Source organism: Ambystoma mexicanum, chromosome 3p, assembly GCF_040938575.1.
Source record: "Ambystoma mexicanum isolate Mex_15411 chromosome 3p, UKY_AmexF1_1, whole genome shotgun sequence".
Lineage (NCBI taxonomy): Eukaryota > Metazoa > Chordata > Amphibia > Caudata > Ambystomatidae > Ambystoma > Ambystoma mexicanum.
Genome location: NC_090925.1, coordinates 837,793,494 through 837,811,526, shown reverse-complemented (window position 1 = coordinate 837,811,526; position 18,033 = coordinate 837,793,494). Strand labels below are relative to the sequence as shown.

Below are 18,033 nucleotides of genomic sequence, written 5' to 3'. Positions count from 1 at the left end.
AGGTGAGGGCTCATCACATTCTGCAGATGGTGCACAAGTTCCGACATGCCCAGAGTCTCCCGGTGTTCGAGTTCTTGAGGTTGCTCTGCCTCATGGCATCCTGCATTCTTCTGGTGCCAGAGGCCAGGTTGCAGATGAGATCTCTGCGGTTTATAGTGATTAAGTCGAAATCAAAAAACTCGAATGCAAAAATGTCGAAAAAACATTTTGAATGTTTTTTTAATTTTTTTTTTTAATGGGGGGGTTCCCCCAGCCCCCTGTTTATTTTTTACTGGCTAAAGCCAAAAAAACATACAAATAAAAAAAATCACATTAAAAAAAAAAAAATCGACATTTTTTTTTCTCAACATTTTTGGATTCAACTTTTTGCATTCGACATTATGACTGGCTACCGAACTCTGCAACGGGCTCTCAAGATGCAGTGGTCACAGTCCTCTGGCAGGATGTCGGACCCCGATCAGTTGCCTCCATCGGTCTCTCGGGACCTTCTGTGGTGGGCCGTCGAAGGCAATCTGATGAGGGGGGCTCCATTTTGGCTGCCCTGGCCGGAGGTGACAATCGAGGCGGACGCATCCCTCACGGGATGGGGAGCTCATGCCAACGAGTTGACAGCGGTCGTTGGTCTCCATCGGAGTCCAGACTCCATATCAATCTGTTGAAGCTGAGGGCCGTCAGGCTATCCCTGAAGGCTCTTCTGCCGACTGTGCGAGGGAAGAATGTCCTGATTCTGACGGACAACACAGTGGCCATGCACTACCTCGACAAAAAGTGGGGAGGGTCAGGGTCACTTCCTCTGTGCAGGGAGGTGATGCAGCTCTGGTTCTGGGCCATCCAGCAGGAAATTTCAATCTCGGCAGTTCATCTGGCCGGAAATGAAAACGAGACGGCGGAAGCTCTGAGCAGGCAGAGCGCGATCTCTCACGAGTGGGAGCTGGCTCAGGAGATTCTCCTGGAGATCTTCAGCCTTTGGGGGACCCCACAAGTGGATCTCTTCGCCTCCAGTGTCAACCGGAAGTGCGAAAGGTTCTGCTCGCGGGAATTTCCTCAGAGGAGTCTTGGGGGATGCGTTCGTGGTGGAGTGGTCCTTCCCACTGCTGTACGAGTTTCCTCAAGTCCCCGTCATCCCGCAAGTGCTGCGGAGGTTACGGAGGTTCGGTTCCCGGATGATCCTCATTGCTCCGGCATGGGCCCAGAGAACGTGGTACCCGGACCGTCTCAACTTGTCCATCTGCCCTCCACGCCGTCTTCCCTACCGAGAGGATCTGCTCTCAGGGGAGGGGGGTCAGGTTCTCCATCCAGAGGTCAGATCCCTCAACCGTCACGCTTGGCTTCTGAAAGGTTGAGGTATAAGGATTGGGACCTCCTTGAAGATGTGATGGAGGTGTTGCTTTTGCCCAGACGGCCTGCAACAAAGTCCCTGTACAGTTGCTGTTGGAGAAAGTTCTGCGACTGGTGCAGGGTTAAGAATGTGGATCCTTTTTCATGTGACATTCCTGTGGTTCTGTCTTTTTTGCTTTCGTTAGCCCACAAGGGCCTGCAAGTGGGTACCGTTAAAGGCTACCTGGCGGCACTGTCCATATTTAAGCGCTCGTCTGAGGAGTGTTCTTATTTCAAAATTGCTTTAATTTCTCAGTTTCTGAAAGGGCTCACTAATGTGTTTCCACCGTCACCTTTCCAGGTGCCCAGTTGGGATTTAAACCTTGTTCTAAAATTCCTAATGGGTGCTCCATTTGAGCCTTTGCATTCTTGTTCTTTGAGACTGTTAACCCTTAAAACTGTATTTTTAGTTGCAGTTACTTCCGCTCGCAGAGTGAGTGAGTTGCAGGCACTTTCTGTTAAGCCACCCTTCACGGTGTTTCATAAGGACAGGGTTGTCTTTAGGGTTCGTCCTTCCTTTCTTCCGAAAGTGGTGTCAGAATTTCATTTAAGCCAGAAGGTCATTCTTCCGGCATTTTATCCTCCTCCGCATCCTGGTAAGGAAGAGGAGAGGCTCCATAGGATTTTAGTTTCTCCATTTCACGCATGTCCCGGGTCAAAGTGGACGATCAGCTCTTTACGCTGGAAGGCGGTTGGGACAAGCTGTTACTAAGCAGACTTTGTCTAGATTGATTTATCGTGGCAATTTCTGAATGTTACCGCTCGGCGGGTAAAGACCCTCCGGTAGGCTTACGGGCCCATTCTACTAGGGGTATGGCTGCCTCTACTGCCCTGCAGAGGGGTGTTCCTAGTTGTAACATCTGTGAAGCAGCCACATGGGCTTCGGTCCATACTTTTGTAAGACACTACTCCCTAGATTCTATCCATGGTCAGTATCTGGCCTTTGGCTAGGCGGTCGTTTACTCTACAATTTGATTGGGCATTCTAAATTTCTATATTCTAAATTCTTTTCCCTCCTCCATACGTTGGTACTGCTTTGGGAGTCTGTCATAGATATGGAATACGTCAGAGGACCCAATCCCCTCGAAGAACAAGTTACTCTCTTACCTGGTAACGTTCTTTCGATGGGATGGTCCGACGACGTATTCGATATCGCTCACTCCCTACCTGCCCAGCTACAGAATTTCTTATGCGATTGCAGCTTACGTTTCCGCAAGGCTTTCTGTGGTCATACTGGCAGAGGATTGGTGCCACACGTTCTGGGGAAAAAAACTACAACTGGGGCTACGGGCATCGTGCGTCGCTACTTATAACATCCGGTGACGTCGGCTCGACGGAGACCCTCGAGGACAGCGTATCTACGTCATCGACGCAGGACGAAAATTTTCCGAAGCAGCACAGCTGTGGTGATTACCTGTCATAGATATGGAATACGTCGTCGGACCATCCCATCGAAAGAACATTACCAGGTAAGAGAGTAACTTTCTCATTTTTAGCCTCCCTACGCCAGGTTCACCATGGCTTTCAACACAATCTTCTTTATGACATTCACACATCTTAATTTGTACAGTTCACTGTGGACATCCGTCGGCCCTGTCCACTCTTGTCAACACACTGTATTTCCAGACTTTTTTCTCCCCCTCTTTATCAGCATCTCTCGTTCGGGTTCACTCTTGCCAATATTGTCAATTGCGCCTTTTTCATTTAACTCTTACAATGCAGGAGGAATTTTCCTTTGTTTCACAATCATCTGTCGGTCAGACTTTCAACTGTACAGAGGATTTTACAAGACCCTTGTATGACCACTTTGACCCCCTTCTCGCCTTTCCCATGGTCTTCTGGTTATGGTAGTTTCAACAATCGGCTAATTGCCCATAGTTTTCTGAGTGAGCACCCACGTGGTGCCGGACTCTGCTGTTGCTGGTTTTCCCCCTCTTCCCATCAATAGCTCTTTTAACCTTTCACTATTCAATTACCCGTTTGCTACTTTTTTTTCGACACAGTTCAGTTTCTTATTGACTCTGCCCTCGACTCACCGGCTGTGATGAACCGCTTGGCTTTCTTTCTCTTTGGAGTCAAGGTTGGTACCACAGAGACAAGTGTCATTCCCCGGCTTGGTTTTCACAGGAGGAGGGTCTTGTGTACCGTTGACATCTGCTGCAACACATGCTGGCTTTTGTTTGCGGTCTTACAATTCCTTCTGCGGCGGTTTCACAGGCCTTGGTTGGAAAGGACAAGGTCGCTTCTCTCCTTGTCTCCCTTTCGGTATGCACAGTCTTTCTCCTCCTCTTGAACTGCCGTGCTGAGTTAGCTCTCTTTGTGTGGTCTGCCTTGCTAGTATTGCCCTCCTGTGCTCCACCTTTTATCCCTGTGGGGAAGGGAAAGGGTTGTCGGGTGTGTGCGGATCTGGTCAATTTACTTTGCCTGACCCTGATGCTGGGACATGTCGGGTAAATGGCTCGAGTGTTAGTCCGTCATCTTTCATGATATACGAAAGTGTTGGTATCGGAAAAGGGGGCGGGGGAGTGTTAGTGTATCCTACGTGGTAGGTTGGGAAAAGTGTGGCATAAGAAGGGTATACTGCATCTCGCTCAGTGTTCCCAGTGCTCCAGATAAGATTTTGAAGTGGGAGTATTTTACTCCCTATTTTTAAACTTTGAGAGTAAATGTGATTTTAAGAGACTAAAAATGACTTTTCTCCTTTGCAAGAGTAAAATGTATGTGACATCCAGCCGACGTGTGCAAAAACTATATGGAAGTTATTAATATTTGGCAGCTTTCTGCATTGTGACAGAATACACCTTTCATTATTTCTCTAAGGTCTGGCTTTTTGATATCTCCTGTATATATTTAAATGTTGAAAACACAAAAACCTAGCCAATTACACAGTAAGCATGAATTGTATTGTGTGTTTTGAGGTTCGATAGCAGAATTGTCTTTTGATGTTTAATGAAAGTCCTCATTTCCTGGAGTTATTGCTACCTAATGGTATGCAATGTTATGATACAACAGTGCAGAGAGGCACAGACTCCATGCTAAATTCCATATATAATCTAATGGTTGTTTATATAGCCCTTTTGGCAAAGCGCTGTACATAGAACATATTTATCACAATTATCACCAAACCAAAGTTGGTACTCCTTTATCGACCTCGAAAGGATGAAAGGCTGATGAGCCTTGCTGGGATTCGAACTTGCAACCTACAGATTATGCAAAGATTGCAGCAACGAGTATTCAACCGGCTGAGCTATCTTATTGGCTAACATCCTTCAGAGGTCGGTTAACTAAGTATCGACTGAAGTATAATAATCACAGTACCTAGATGTTGGACAAACCATTCATGAAGCGCTATATAAAGTTAAATACCTATCTGGATTATCACTGGGACAGGTTTTGCTGAGTTTCTATTTCAATTACCAATGTAACTTCATTTGTTTGTTTTTGAAAAGTGCTTGCACTTCCTGAAGAGTCAGGTTTTGGATATTTTAATTGAATCTTGAAGATTTGCAAGGCTAGAACACCTGTAATTGGCGTAATGACAATAACTCACACTTGAGCAAAGACTCTGGTGCCACTGACCATTTATTGTAATGTACCCCATTGACTGCAAGGTTAAATGTATGTAAACTATACTGTGCATAGTCATCATTTTACACAGTTTATTATTTTTTTTAATTGGAGTGTAAAAATGATCTGCCTCAGCATGAAAATACAATTGTGCAATACTGGTTTGCTTTCACTGTTAAAAAAAAAAAAGGATAATTTGCCACAAAACATTAATTCTCATTTGCAACTTAGTTTTCCATCTTATTAATTATACGATCCTAAAATTCTTGGAAAATAAGCACAGTGCCTCTAAGCTGAATGGAAAGAAACCATTCCTTTTGAAAGGCTTCAGAGAAATAAATTGTTTCACAGGTGGCACTGCCCTCTGCTATAAACCTGTGTGTAAATGTACACAGGAAAATAATAAAGCTGTCGTATTTACAAGATTTCCATGAGTAAAAAGGCCTAGTACGCACCTTATCTGGAGGCCTGAGTGTTCCACTTCCACTCCTTGAGGACCCCCATCCAGGTGATCGATCCTCACTTATCTAATAGCGATGGCTGTTTCCTGGCCACCTGGAAGACAGACCCCCGGGGACTAGTCGGGGAGACACCTTCAGGTTTCTTACAGCCCATACTGCATGTTGTCACAGAATCGCATGACAACACTCCACCCATGCCCTCAGAATCTGAACCTAGCAGCTCGTCTCCTCAGGTCATAGTTTGGTCCTTTTAAACCTAAACCAAAGGTGTATGGACAGTTTCAAGTAGCATGCAAACCTAACACAAGACATTGCTATTTTAACAAATGGAAATGCTTTGTCTTATGGTGTAAAGCACTTAACATTTACCCAATTGACTGTTCACCTTCCAATATAGTACACTATTTACTATATCTCTTGATTAGTCTTTAATTTGCCACAAGTGCACCTTGCGGCTCTCTCAGCCTACACCACATCACAAAGTAAAGTTTCCTGTTGGAAACTGCCTATGGTGAAAGCATTCATGGAGGGTTTTAAAAATCTATCCCCACCAGTTTCAAATCCAATTTCCGGCTGGGACTTTAATGTTGTATTTACAAAGCTCCTGGGGGCCCCCTTCGAGCCAATGCGCAAAGCCAGTCTTAAACATCTTAACATATAAAACTGCTTCCCTTGTCGCCACCACATCAATTAGGAGAGTATGTAAATAACAAGCCCTTTCAGTGCAAAATCATTTTGTCATTCTTATCAAAGACTGGGTAGTACAACATGCACACACACCTTTTCTCCAAAATTAATCTAAAAATTCTTGTAAATCATCCATAGAACGTACTGCTTTTTTCCAAAATCCAAAGAATCCAGCTGAGAAGTCTGCATACCTTTAGATGTTAGAAAGGCTATCTTGTGTAACTTTCAAATGACTAAACCGCTCAGAAAAACAGTTTGTATCTCTAGCTGCAGTGAGAGAGGGGGGATCCTATCTCTAAATCGGCTATCACAAAATGGATTGTCAAATGCATCCAACTTTGTTACTCTTTTGCCAAGAGAACATTATCCTCCAAGCCCAGAACACACAACTCGGGTGCACAGAGGCTACTCTAGCTTTCATTGCAAATGTTCATTTGCAAAGCTGTCACTTGGCGTTCTGTTCATACCTTAACACACACTACTGTTTAGATGCACAGTCTAAAAGTGATACATAGCTGGTCACGCTGTGTTAGAACATCTTTTTGCTGCTCTACTTTCAAACAACCCACCACCTTCTTCAAGTACTGCATGCTAATCTAAGCAAAGCATGTGATTCTAAACAGATCCATAAACTTCAGAAGGCATACATTACTTACCGTAATCTTATTTCTGATGCTTGTAGCTGCTTAGATTTGTTTGCACCTGCCTTTCCTCCCCTCTTGGTTCTAGGGCAAATCTTAGGTGCTTCACACCTCATCACAACTTACCTTTTCTCCACGCATACACTCCATGGTCACTCATGCCAGAAACAAAACAGTTGAGGAACCTCGACGTGTGAGGGATCATGGGTACAGTAGACTAGGGATATTACAAACATGCCCAGTCGATGTCCCTTTTTTCAAACTTCGAAAACATGTACAATACCCTGCACCTACCACTAGATGTCGGCTTTTGCAAAGCATGCAAATCTAAGCAGATAAAAGCATCAGAAATAGGATTACGGTAAGTAATGTATAATGTGTGTGTGCATAGTGGGGCTTCATACGAAGGGTTCCGCGGCTTCCAAGAGCAGAGGTCGAGGCAGCCTGACCGTTTACGACCTAACATCGGCGCAAGCAACAAAAAAGGGGGCTGGGGGGAGTAATGGCTTTTTCCAGTCGCCCTCCTCCGCAACAGCCTCAGAAGGAAAAAAGTCATGACACACCCCTCCAGGTCCACGTGTCTCCGGTGTGAGGCAAGCTTGATCTCCATGCACAGTTCTGGCACCAGAATTTTGCGGACCCCTCGAGCCGCTCGGTTGTATCCACGGGGTACTGCCTACCCATCCCAGCCTCTCCTCCCTCTTCCCCTCCACTCCCACAAGTTGTGACAGCAAATCTTTTGGCAGAGATCCGGTCGCTCGTCAAGAGCCAGGCAGTGGAGGAAGTCCCAGCCTTCCAGCGAGGCTTGGGCTTCTACTCTAGGATTTTCTCCATTCAGAAAAAGAACCAGGCAGGTTTGAGAGTTGTGCCGGACCTGTCCACCCCAACCTCTCCCTACCGCTACAAAAATTCAAAATGGTTACGCCAGCTTTAATAGCGGAGCCATTGTGCCGCTGGAGACTGGATGAGCTCCCTGGATCTGAAGGACGTGTACTTACACGTCCAGACTTTGCAGCCTCATCGTTCTTTTCTTAGATTCAGTATCATGGGCTACCATTTCCAACACAAGGTGCTTCCCTTTGGCCTCAACTCTGCCCCCAGGGTCTTTACCAGGCTGTTGAATACAGTGGCGGCGCTTCTCATGGCCACCACATTTATCTGTACCTCGACGACTGGCTTGTCAGGGCTTGATCTCCGGAAACGGTGCACCGCTCCGCTCAAGCCCTCATGAACACACTTAACAATCTGGGCTTCTCGCTCAATCTCAAGAAGTCGCAGCTGCAGCCTATGCAGACTCTGAGCTCCATGGGGCTCATCTGGGACCCAGGCTGAAAGTTTTTTTCGGAGGACAAGATCGCAGCCATCAAGAGGACCACTGCGCACTTCCTCAGCAGAGAAATTACTTCGGCCTGGTAGTACCAACACCTACTGGGTCTCATGGCAGCTTTCCTATTGGCTGTCGAACACACAAGACTCTGGATGAGGAGGATACAGCTGCACTTTGCGGCATCGTGGGACCTGGAGCGGGGCTCTCAGGTGGAGATTATCAACGTTACTCCTTCTCTTCACCTGGACCTCACATGGTGGTCCAGGGACTGCAACCTGCGGACTGGCAAGCCCTTCCGGCAACCTACCCCACAGGTCACCATCACTACTGACTCTTCTCTCGAGGGATGAGTGGCCACCCTGGACAACCACTGCTTCTCCAGCATGGGGTCTGGCATGGATTCACATGCTCATGAATATTCCCCGTCGTCAGGCTGGGAATCCTCGGTAAAGAAAAAACCAGTATCAGTTTCGTTTCTGATCTGTCTTTCGTAGTAATATCCAATCACTGGTCTCTGCGTCATACTGACCACAGCCAATGACTGCCCTCTACCTAAGCACCGCCTCTGGCAGCCATCTTCAGATTTTTACCGCACGTTCATGTGTTGGGATCCTCGTGCTATTGCTCTCGAGCGTTAGTGCTATTTTTTCACGTTTTTTCTCAAAAACTTCGTTTTTTCGGTCAAAAGAGCCTCAAGCTCCACCGACTCTCCATCCGATCAACGGGGACCCGTGTCGGATTCGTCTGCGCCCCTCAAGGGTGAAGATTTCGTCGAGCTACGCTTTTGGAGGACTCCAGAAGTTTCTCAGGCCCGGACATGGCCCAGGAGAAGGGATGCTCGACGCCCGGAAAGCTGTTCAGGGTCTGCCCTGGATGCCAGCTGCAGAACGTCTTTAAGGAGGACGAACACTCCTTTTGTCTCTACTGCTTACATGAGGACAAGAAGCACGTGGAGAAGGACTGTGCGTTTTGCGGCAACATGTCGGAGCGGACCATGAAGGACCGCCATCAACGTCTCGCCAACTGGCTGGAAGGGAAGAGCCCGTCAGGCGAGAAGAAGAAGAAGAAATCCGAGCGGTCTTCTAAGACCTTTGAGGACGCCCCGGCGACGGGGGTCCAACACAAGGCAAAGCACCGCGAGTCCGCTGGCACCGGGAGCGCCGAACGGTCGGGCTCTACGGGCGCCAGGCAGGGCGCACCCTCCCCGGCACCATCAACCACGAGCCAACGCTCTGGGTCGGGTAAGAGGAAGGCCGAGCACCCGGCGAAGCTCCTGGAGAGGCCCCGGTCGAGCTCGAAGGCCCCATCGGAGGGGGAGCGAGGCAGTGTCCCCCCCCTCAAGGATAAGGCGGTGAGCGCACCTAAGGTGGTGAAGGCCTTAATCCATCCGGCCAAGCCCTCTATCGAAACTGTCGCGGCGGCCCTGGCTCAGCCTGTGGGGGCTACACCAGTGGTGGCGACCTCGGGGCTCAGTCTCCCTGCCACCTCGGAGGGAGTCCTCTTTTGTGCCCATCGATAGGGCCCCCGTGAAATCCCCCGTGGGGAAGAAAAAGGGGGGGCAGGGCGTCGTCGTAGATTCGGCCTCAACCTCGGAGGAGGAGCTGGTCGAAGTCTTAAGCCACGGCCTCGGCGTGGAAGAAGACCGGCCCGTCGGGATGGATCCCGACGCAGGTGACGACGACATCATCGAGGGTACCGACGGGGCCCCTGATCGCCCGTCGGATTCCCCTCTGCCAGCGCCGCGAGACAACTCGGCGGCCATTTTGTAGGCTATACAGTCCTTATGCTCAGAGATAAGGACGAGACTACCGTTGCCGACGGAACCTCTCCCGTCGGGGGACCCAGAACCGGGACCTTCTGGTGTTCCCCCTACCAAGAAAAGAAGGATCCACCCTCCGCCTCCTTTTCAGCCGTCGCGCCCCTTCCAGCCCTCCTCCCCGTCCACCCGAGGGGATGATACGGGGACTGACACGGCAGCGACGGGTACGGACGACGAGGTATACGACGAGGATGTACCGTCGTCGCCTCCCTCCAGGGCTTCTCCGCCCGACGAGATTGGATCGTTCCACTCCATGATCACCAGGGCATCCGAGCTTTTCCAACTCTGCCCTGAGGAGAAGAAGAAGGAAGGTTTCCTTTATCAGCGGCGCGAGGCCAAGAGGAAGACGGTCCTCTCAGTGCCTCTATTGGACGACATTTGGGATGAGGGCCTCACCCTCCTCAAGAACCCTTCCACGACGCCAGCTAGAAGAGACCGGTACGAGAAGAAGTACCGGCTCCAGGTCCCCCCTGTGCCTCCGGGCGCAGCCTACCCCGGACTCCGTCGTCTCCGCGGCGGCCAGGAAAAAAGCGGGGGGGGTGCGGCCTCCACATCGACTTCCCCACCGGACGGCGAGGGAAAGAAATTGGACGCTATGGGACGCAGAGTCATCTCGTCTGCGGCGACGACGATGGCTCAAGGCTACGGACTTCCATCAAGACGTTCAGACCAGAGTCCTGGACATGCCCTTCGATGGGAGCAACCTGTTTGGGAAAACAGTGGACGATTCCCTTCAGGCCATTAAAGCGGACACCGAGACGGCCCGGGCCCTTGGAGTTCTGCAACAACGACGGACGCCCTTTCGGAGCAGCGGAGGCAAGGGTGCCTCCAAAAGTTCAGGCGGCGGTTTCTCCACCTACCGTCAAGCGGCCCGCTCGTCGGCTCAGGAGGCCTACAGAGGACGAGGCAAGTCTGGCGGACCCCGCCGTCGTCGCCAAGGAGGTCAAGGCGGCAAAGCCTCGTCGAAGCAGGATTGAACCGACCGTGGGGTCGGTCCCCCACCGAAGCACCCCGGTGGGAGGCCGGCTGGTGAGATTCGTCAGCGTGTGGGAGTCCATCTCCACCGACCGTTGGGTGCTGGACGCCTTGGCCCGGGGCCACGCGCTCGAATTTCAAAGAAGGTGTCCGCGCGTCCCCCCCGTGGCCAGGAAAGAACTTCACGTCCCTCAACTTCTCCTGGAGGTAAAGGCGATGCTGAGGAAGGGCGCCATCGAACTCGTCCCAAAGAAACTTCGGGGCTCCGGAGTTTACTCGAGATACTTCCTCGTGAAGAAGAAGACGGGGGGATGGCGCCCCATCCTGGACCTGCGACGTCTGAACAAGTTCATCAAGGCGCAAAAGTTCCGGATGGTCACCCTCCAGCACGTCCTGGGTCAGCTGGAGGAAGGAGACTTCCTGTCGTCGTTGGATTTGGAGGATGCCTACTTCCATATTCCCATCCTAAAGGGGCACCGAAAATTCCTCAGGTTTGTGGTCCAAGGGCGTCACTACCAGTTCAAAGCCCTCCCCTTCGGACTACGGTCGGCCCCCAGGGTATTCACCAAGTGCCTTGCACCGGTGGCGGCGCAGCTGCGCCGCGAGGGGATCCACGTCTAGCCCTACCTGGACGACTGGCTCATCCGAGCCAAGACGAGGGAGCTCGCCCTGGATCACACGGCAAGGACCGTCCGACTTCTCACGGACCTGGGATTCTCCGTGAACTACGCCAAGTCTCACCTGGTACCCGCGCAAAACGCACTGTTTCTGGGAGCGAAGCTCGACACAGTGTCTCTTCTGGCCTCCCCGTCGGAGGAAAGGACCAGGTCCATCCTGGGCAAGGTACAGCGGATGTTGGTTTCCGACGCGGCCAAGGTGAGGTCCATCAAGTCCCTCCTCGGAATGATGTCTTCCTGCATCTACCTCATTCCCATGTGCAGGCTCCGGATGCGCCCGTTGCAGGAGTTCCTGGACGCGCGCTGGATCCAAACGACGGGCAGCTTCGAGGAGAGGATCACACTCGACGAGAGTTTCCGCCGAGCGGTCCGGTGGTGGGGCAACCGCACGCATCTGACGGCGGGCATGGACTTCCAGACCCCAGACCACCAGGAGACAGTGACCACCGATGCCTCCCTGGAAGGGTGGGGAGCGCACACCGAAAATCTGCACGCGAGAGGCCTTTGGCTCCCGACGGAGAAGTCCCTCCATATCAACGTCCTGGAGCTCCGTGCAGTGTTCTGGGCCCTCAGGTCCTTCCTTCCGTCCCTCAAGGGCAAGGTGGTGAGGATCTTCACCGACAACACCACCACCATGTTTTACATCGGGAAACAGGGCGGAACCAGGTCCCCAGCGCTGTCCAAGGAGGCGCAGGACCTGTGGCATTGGGCCGTCGCCCAAAGGATGTTTCTGGTGCCGTTTCATCTGGCAGGGATAAAAAACACCATCGCCGACTCACTCAGCAGGGAGCTGCGCTCGTGCCACGAGTGGGAACTACGGCAGGATCTAGTGGATCGCCTCTTCCGACGGTGGGGCACACCCCAGATCGACCTGTTCGCGACGGCGACAAACTCCAAGTGCCGAAGATTCGCCAGCAGGTTTCCCCAGGCGAGGAGCATGGGCGATGCCTTCTCGTTCCCCTGGGAGGGCCTGTTCCTCTACGCGTTCCCTCCTTTGCCACTGCTAATCCGGCTCGTCAACCAGCTCAAGAGGTCACGGTGCAGGATGATCCTCGTCGCACCTGCGTGGCCGAGGCAGATATGGTTCCCGGACCTTCTGGACTTGTCAGTGTCCCCGCCAATCAAGCTGCCGGTGGACGCGGATCTTCTCTCCAGGGAAGGAGGCGCCATCCTCCACCACGACCCGAAATCGCTGAACTTGCAGGCCTGGCTCCTGCAGCGCTAGAGTTTGGAGGATACGACATACCGGCCGACTGCAGAGAAGTTCTTGCAAAGGCCAGGGCGTCCTCGACTCTTAAATGCTACGGACACAAATGGAAGAGGTTCTCTGTCTGGTGCCACGCACAGAAGATTAACCCTCTACGGATTACGGCTCCCCAGGTACTGCCGTACCTGCTGACGCTGGCCAAAGCTGGACTGGCACACGCGTCCATCAAGATTCATCTTGCTGCGATCTCCCGATACACCAGAACCACGGGCCGGACGTCCTTGTGGTCTCATCGTCTGGTGAAAGAGTTCATGAAGGGACTGTTCAGATCGTTCCCGCCGGTGAAGGCTCCGGCCCCGGCGTGGGAGCTCAACGTGGTGCTGACCAAGCTCATGGGACCTCCGTTCGAGCCTCTGCACTCGGCCCCGTTGAAGTTTCTGTCGTGGAAAGCAGCGTTTCTTGTGGCCATCACCTCCGCACGACGGGTGGGAGAGATCCAGGCCCTTTCATGCAAGGCCCCGTACTTGACTTTTCACGACACGAGGGTAGTGCTCAGGACGCACCCCTCCTTCATGCCCAAGGTACCGTCGGACTTCCATCTCAACGAACCCTTGGTGTTGCCTGTGTTCTTCCCGTCGCCTTCGTCGCCGGCTGAGAGGACTTTGCACTCGCTGGATGTGGCTAGAGCGCTGAAGTTCTACGTGGACCGCACGAAGTGTTTTCGGAAGACGTCACAACTCTTTGTGAACTATCAGGGGAAGGCTCTCTCGAAGGCTTCCATTTCCAGATGGCTCTCCGGCTGTATCATGTACTGTCATCGGTTGGCAAACCGACCGCTGCCTGGCCGTCCGAGAGCCCATTCCACCAGAGCGATCGCAGCTACCACGGCGTTCCTTTCTGGTGTGCCTCTGCTGGACATATGCAGGGCTGCTACGTGGAGGTCGACGCACACCTTCACGAAATTCTACTGCGTCGATCGGGATTCCAGGGAGGAGTCCAGGGTCGGCCAAGCAGTGCTGCGCAACCTGTTCGCCTGAGGTGAGCCTGGTGAGGAGGTAAGATGCTTAATGTTGAGTTGGATGTACTGCTTAATGTTGAGCCTTTGCCACCTCCCGTGGTTGTGCATGTGTGTACTGCTATGTATTCTTTATTCATGAGCATGTGAATCCATGCCAGACCCCATGCTGGAGAAGGAACAAGTTACTTACCTGTAACTGTTGTTCTCCAGCATGGGTCTGGCATGGATTCACATGCGAACCCTCCCGCCTACCCCTCTGCGGCTCTTCACTTGGTCATACTGCCACTTCACGTGCTTCCAAATCTGAAGATGGCTGCCAGAGGCGGTGCTTAGGTAGAGGGCAGTCATTGGCTGTGGTCAGTATGACGCAGAGACCAGTGATTGGATATTACTACGAAAGACAGATCAGAAACGAAACTGATACTGGTTTTTTCTTTACCGAGGATTCCCAGCCTGACGACGGGGAATATTCATGAGCATGTGAATCCATGCCAGACCCATGCTGGAGAACAACAGTTACAGGTAAGTAACTTGTTCCATCCATGGCACCTGGACCTGGCAGGAGTACCACATCAATTGGCTGGAACTAAAGGCCATCTGGCTAGCGCTCAGAGCCTTCCTTTCGGTTATCGCAAGCAAGGTCATCCTCATTCAGACAGACAACTCGACCAGCATGTCCTATGTCGACAAGTAGGGAGGTACCAGATCCCCTCCACTGTGCTGACTGGCAGTCAGCATGTGGGAATGGGCCCTGGAGAACAAGATCTACCTCACCACCATCCACTTTCTGGGGCAATCCAACCTGGAGGCGGACAAGCTCAACAGACTGGGAGTGGAGAATTACGAGTGGCAGCTAAACAACCTCGTACTGCAGGAGATCTTCAGCAGATGGGGGAAACCACCAGGTGGACTTCTTTGCCTACTGGGCCAACAGGAAGTGTCTACAGTTTGCCTCCTGGCAGGGCCCAGGCTCCCTGGGCGACGCGTTTCAGATTAAGTGGAACGGCATGACAGCATACGCCTTCCGGGCCACGCCGCTGATACACATGCTGATGCACATGGTGATATGCAAGTTCAAGGAGTCTCGCCAACTCGATGTCATTCTAATAGATCCATGGTTGCCAGCCAGGCTATTTTTCTCAGAACTGCTCAACCTCTCAGAGAGACCTCTTGTTGGCCTCCCAACGGGCCCAGCACATCTTCTGGAGCAACAGGGGGGGCAGGGTCATTCAGCCCGCGCCACAGAAAGTAGCCCTCACAGCGTGGTTCCTGAGCATGTCACGCTAGGACACCTCAGCCTGTCCTAGTTTAATCTAGAGATCATACAGGGCGCTTGGAGCAAAGCTACCAGGGCCCAGTATAAGAGCAAGTGGACCAAGTTCTGCCACTGGGCAGACTCTAAGGATATCAACCCCCTTGCATGTACATTGGACGAGATCTCTCCTTCTCGGCGCACCTCGCCCACTAGGGCGTGTAGGTAGACACTTTCCACCCTTACTTGTCAGCCATTGGGGCCTACAGAAACTCAGAGGAAGAGGTCTTCTCCTCTGCCAACCCGATTGTCAAGAAGCATCAAACGAGACTCGCCAGACTCAACCCGCCGATCAAGAGGCCACACCCTGTGTGGGACCTCAATATATTGCTGGGTGCCCTGGCACACAAACCATTTCAGCCAATGGCGTCCTTGGACATCAGGCTGGTCACCATTAAGACAGCCTTGCTAGTCAGCCTTACCTTACCTTGGCTTACAGGATAAGTGAAATTCAGGCACTGTTCGCCTCAGAGCCCTATACCGCGTTTCACAGGGATAAAGTAGTCCTTCGGACACACCCAGCATTCCTACCTAAGGTGCCTTCCGCATTCCATCAGAATGAAGAAATAGTGCTGTCTACGTTTAGACGAGGCACAGAGAGTACTGCACTGCCTGGTTGTCAAGCGTGCCCTGAAATTCTACTTAGAAAGGACCAAGTCGGACATACTTTTTGTCACCTTCGGTGGATCAAGACCGGGATATCGAGCCTCCAAGGCCTCCATAACCCGTTGGATGGTCTCGACCATAAAAGAAGCTTACGAGGGACAGCATAAGCCACTGCCGGCCAACATGTACGCCCACACGCTCAGAGCCAAGGCACTGGCCATCGCATTCCAGCGGCATGTCCCCTGGCAAGTCCTAAGCAGGGCAGCCACCCCTTCGGCTTTCTGCAAACACTACCGTTTGGATGCTGGCTCTAGAACAGACGCGGCTTTCGGACAGGCGGTTCTTAGAAACCTGTTTGCTTAAGGAGGGTCTCCTCTCCACCCTGGGGCTACACTCACTTGTCATCGTCCATGCAGTATGGAAGAAAGGGGACGGGACATAAGGGTAATTAGAAGTTACTTGCTGTAGTGACTAACATACTCTTCGACCTTAGTCCCTTTTCCTGCATACGTCCCACCATCCTCCCCCCCACCCCCCTAATAAAACTGGTGTCATTAGGCAATGTTAATCTATTGTCAACGCGTCTATGGGGACTGAGGTGTGGCGCTGGAGGGCAGAGTCAGGGCAGCGCATGCTCCCAGGGCGCACCCCCGCATGCCTCTAAATTTAAAGTGGAAGAAGGTTTTTTCTAGTGAAAAAGGTTCCATCTCCCGTACCTTGGGAGGGACGCCCATGCAGTATGGAGGAAAGGGGACTAAGGACGAAGAGTACGTTGGTGAGTAATTTTATAATTACCTGGAGGAAAGGTAAAGCACAAAGTCGGAGGGAAGAAGTGTCTTTCATGGAAAAAGTCTAGGTGAACTGAAGCACTTCTTGCAGGTAAGTAAAAATCTTGCATAATGTTTTAGAAGTTTTTGTAGAAAAATAGAATCACTTTACGGCCACAAGCTGGGAGGCTTGTGAGGGGCAAAGCTGCAAGCAACTCTGCAAAAGCAACCAAGACAAGTCTCAACTGAGAACAAGCAGGGCTCACACAAGAGGTAAGTCCCCTTAGTTTTACAGTACTTTTGGTTAGAAGAAATTGGTTCCAGTTGGCTTTTGTTTCTGTGTAATTCTGCTGATCCTGGTGTTCCTGGGCCTCATTCATGGGGACAAGAGGGAGGATTCCTGGGGACTCCTGCACAACAAATTGAAGGTCAGCAGCAGCAATGGGCAAACTTCAAATCAGCAGCACTTTGTAGTTTCAGCTCCTCACGTCTCTAGCAAATAGCAACACTGCAGTTCTCGGATACCACTTTGGACTTTCCTTGCATCTGGGGTCCAGCACTCTTTTGAGGTGGCTCAGGGTTGGTCATTCCTGCTTCCTGGGAGTCCGAAGGATCTTCCTGGAGCTCAGGTCCGACTTAAAGACGCACTTGATTCTGGTGCTCCTCTCCCTGAGGATTTCCAGATGAGCTCCTCTTGGGGTCGATTGGCCCCACCAACCCAAGGGGAGAAGTCTTCCTTTGCAGGTCTTCTCTAGTCAAGGTCGAATTCAGAGCTTCAGCACACCAGCAGGGCTTCACCGGCAAACGGTCCAGGAGTTGCAGCGGACGTCTCTTCCAAGTTGTTCTTGGGATTCCTTCGTCCAGTGGTCGACTCTGCTTTCCAAGCAAAAAGCCTCTCCTTTTTATGCAAGTTTCCCCCATTTCATTCGCAGCCTAGCTGTCAATCTCACAGCAGGGTGGCTGTCCTCTGAGGACACCCCTCCAGCCAATCACCCTTGGATGCATTCCTGTAACCAAGGAAACTAATCACAGGGAGTTTCGGGCACCTCACTCATTTTCTGCCCCTGCCAGACACGCTGGAGCCAGAGGCGGGCTTCACTCGTGAATCCTGCCAAAGGCAAAACGAACAAAGGGACCAAACCCTGTTTGGCGCGCAGAGGAAATCTCAAAAAGGACCTTTCCAACAAGAAATGCTGAAAAAAGGAGTCCGGGCCATTTTGGCAAAATGGGCACCCATTAACATTTTAAATGAGAAACTAGACAAAGGGGATACTAATTAACCCCTCAAGCAACCTATTGTAAGATAGTGTGTGCTGGATCTAGAAAGTTGCAATGTAAGTAAAGTCAATTTCACTTCACTGCTCTTGGAAACAGTAGTTTAACCAAGAGAAGGTATTTAAACCTTTCGGAAATCTGCAAGACTTCCCTTTGTCTCTGCACTGAATGTGCTGTGACACACAATGTAAAAAGATGCTGCCTATGGAGTTTGTCAGACTCCAAAGTCAAAAGAAACCGTGTTCAAATCAATGAAAAATACATGAGAGAGTTGCAAAAAGGTCTCACTCTCTCCAGGTTAGAAATTAAAAGTCCTC

The 18,033-nt window shown here is 51.3% G+C and overlaps 1 protein-coding gene across 4 annotated transcripts in view; it reads left to right on the top strand.

Annotated features, from left to right (window-relative positions):
• The window catches only part of SETD1A (SET domain containing 1A, histone lysine methyltransferase), a 1,694,645-nt gene that overhangs the window by 1,028,248 nt on the left and 648,364 nt on the right, over positions 1–18,033 (top strand). The gene's annotated exons all lie outside the window — the stretch shown is intronic.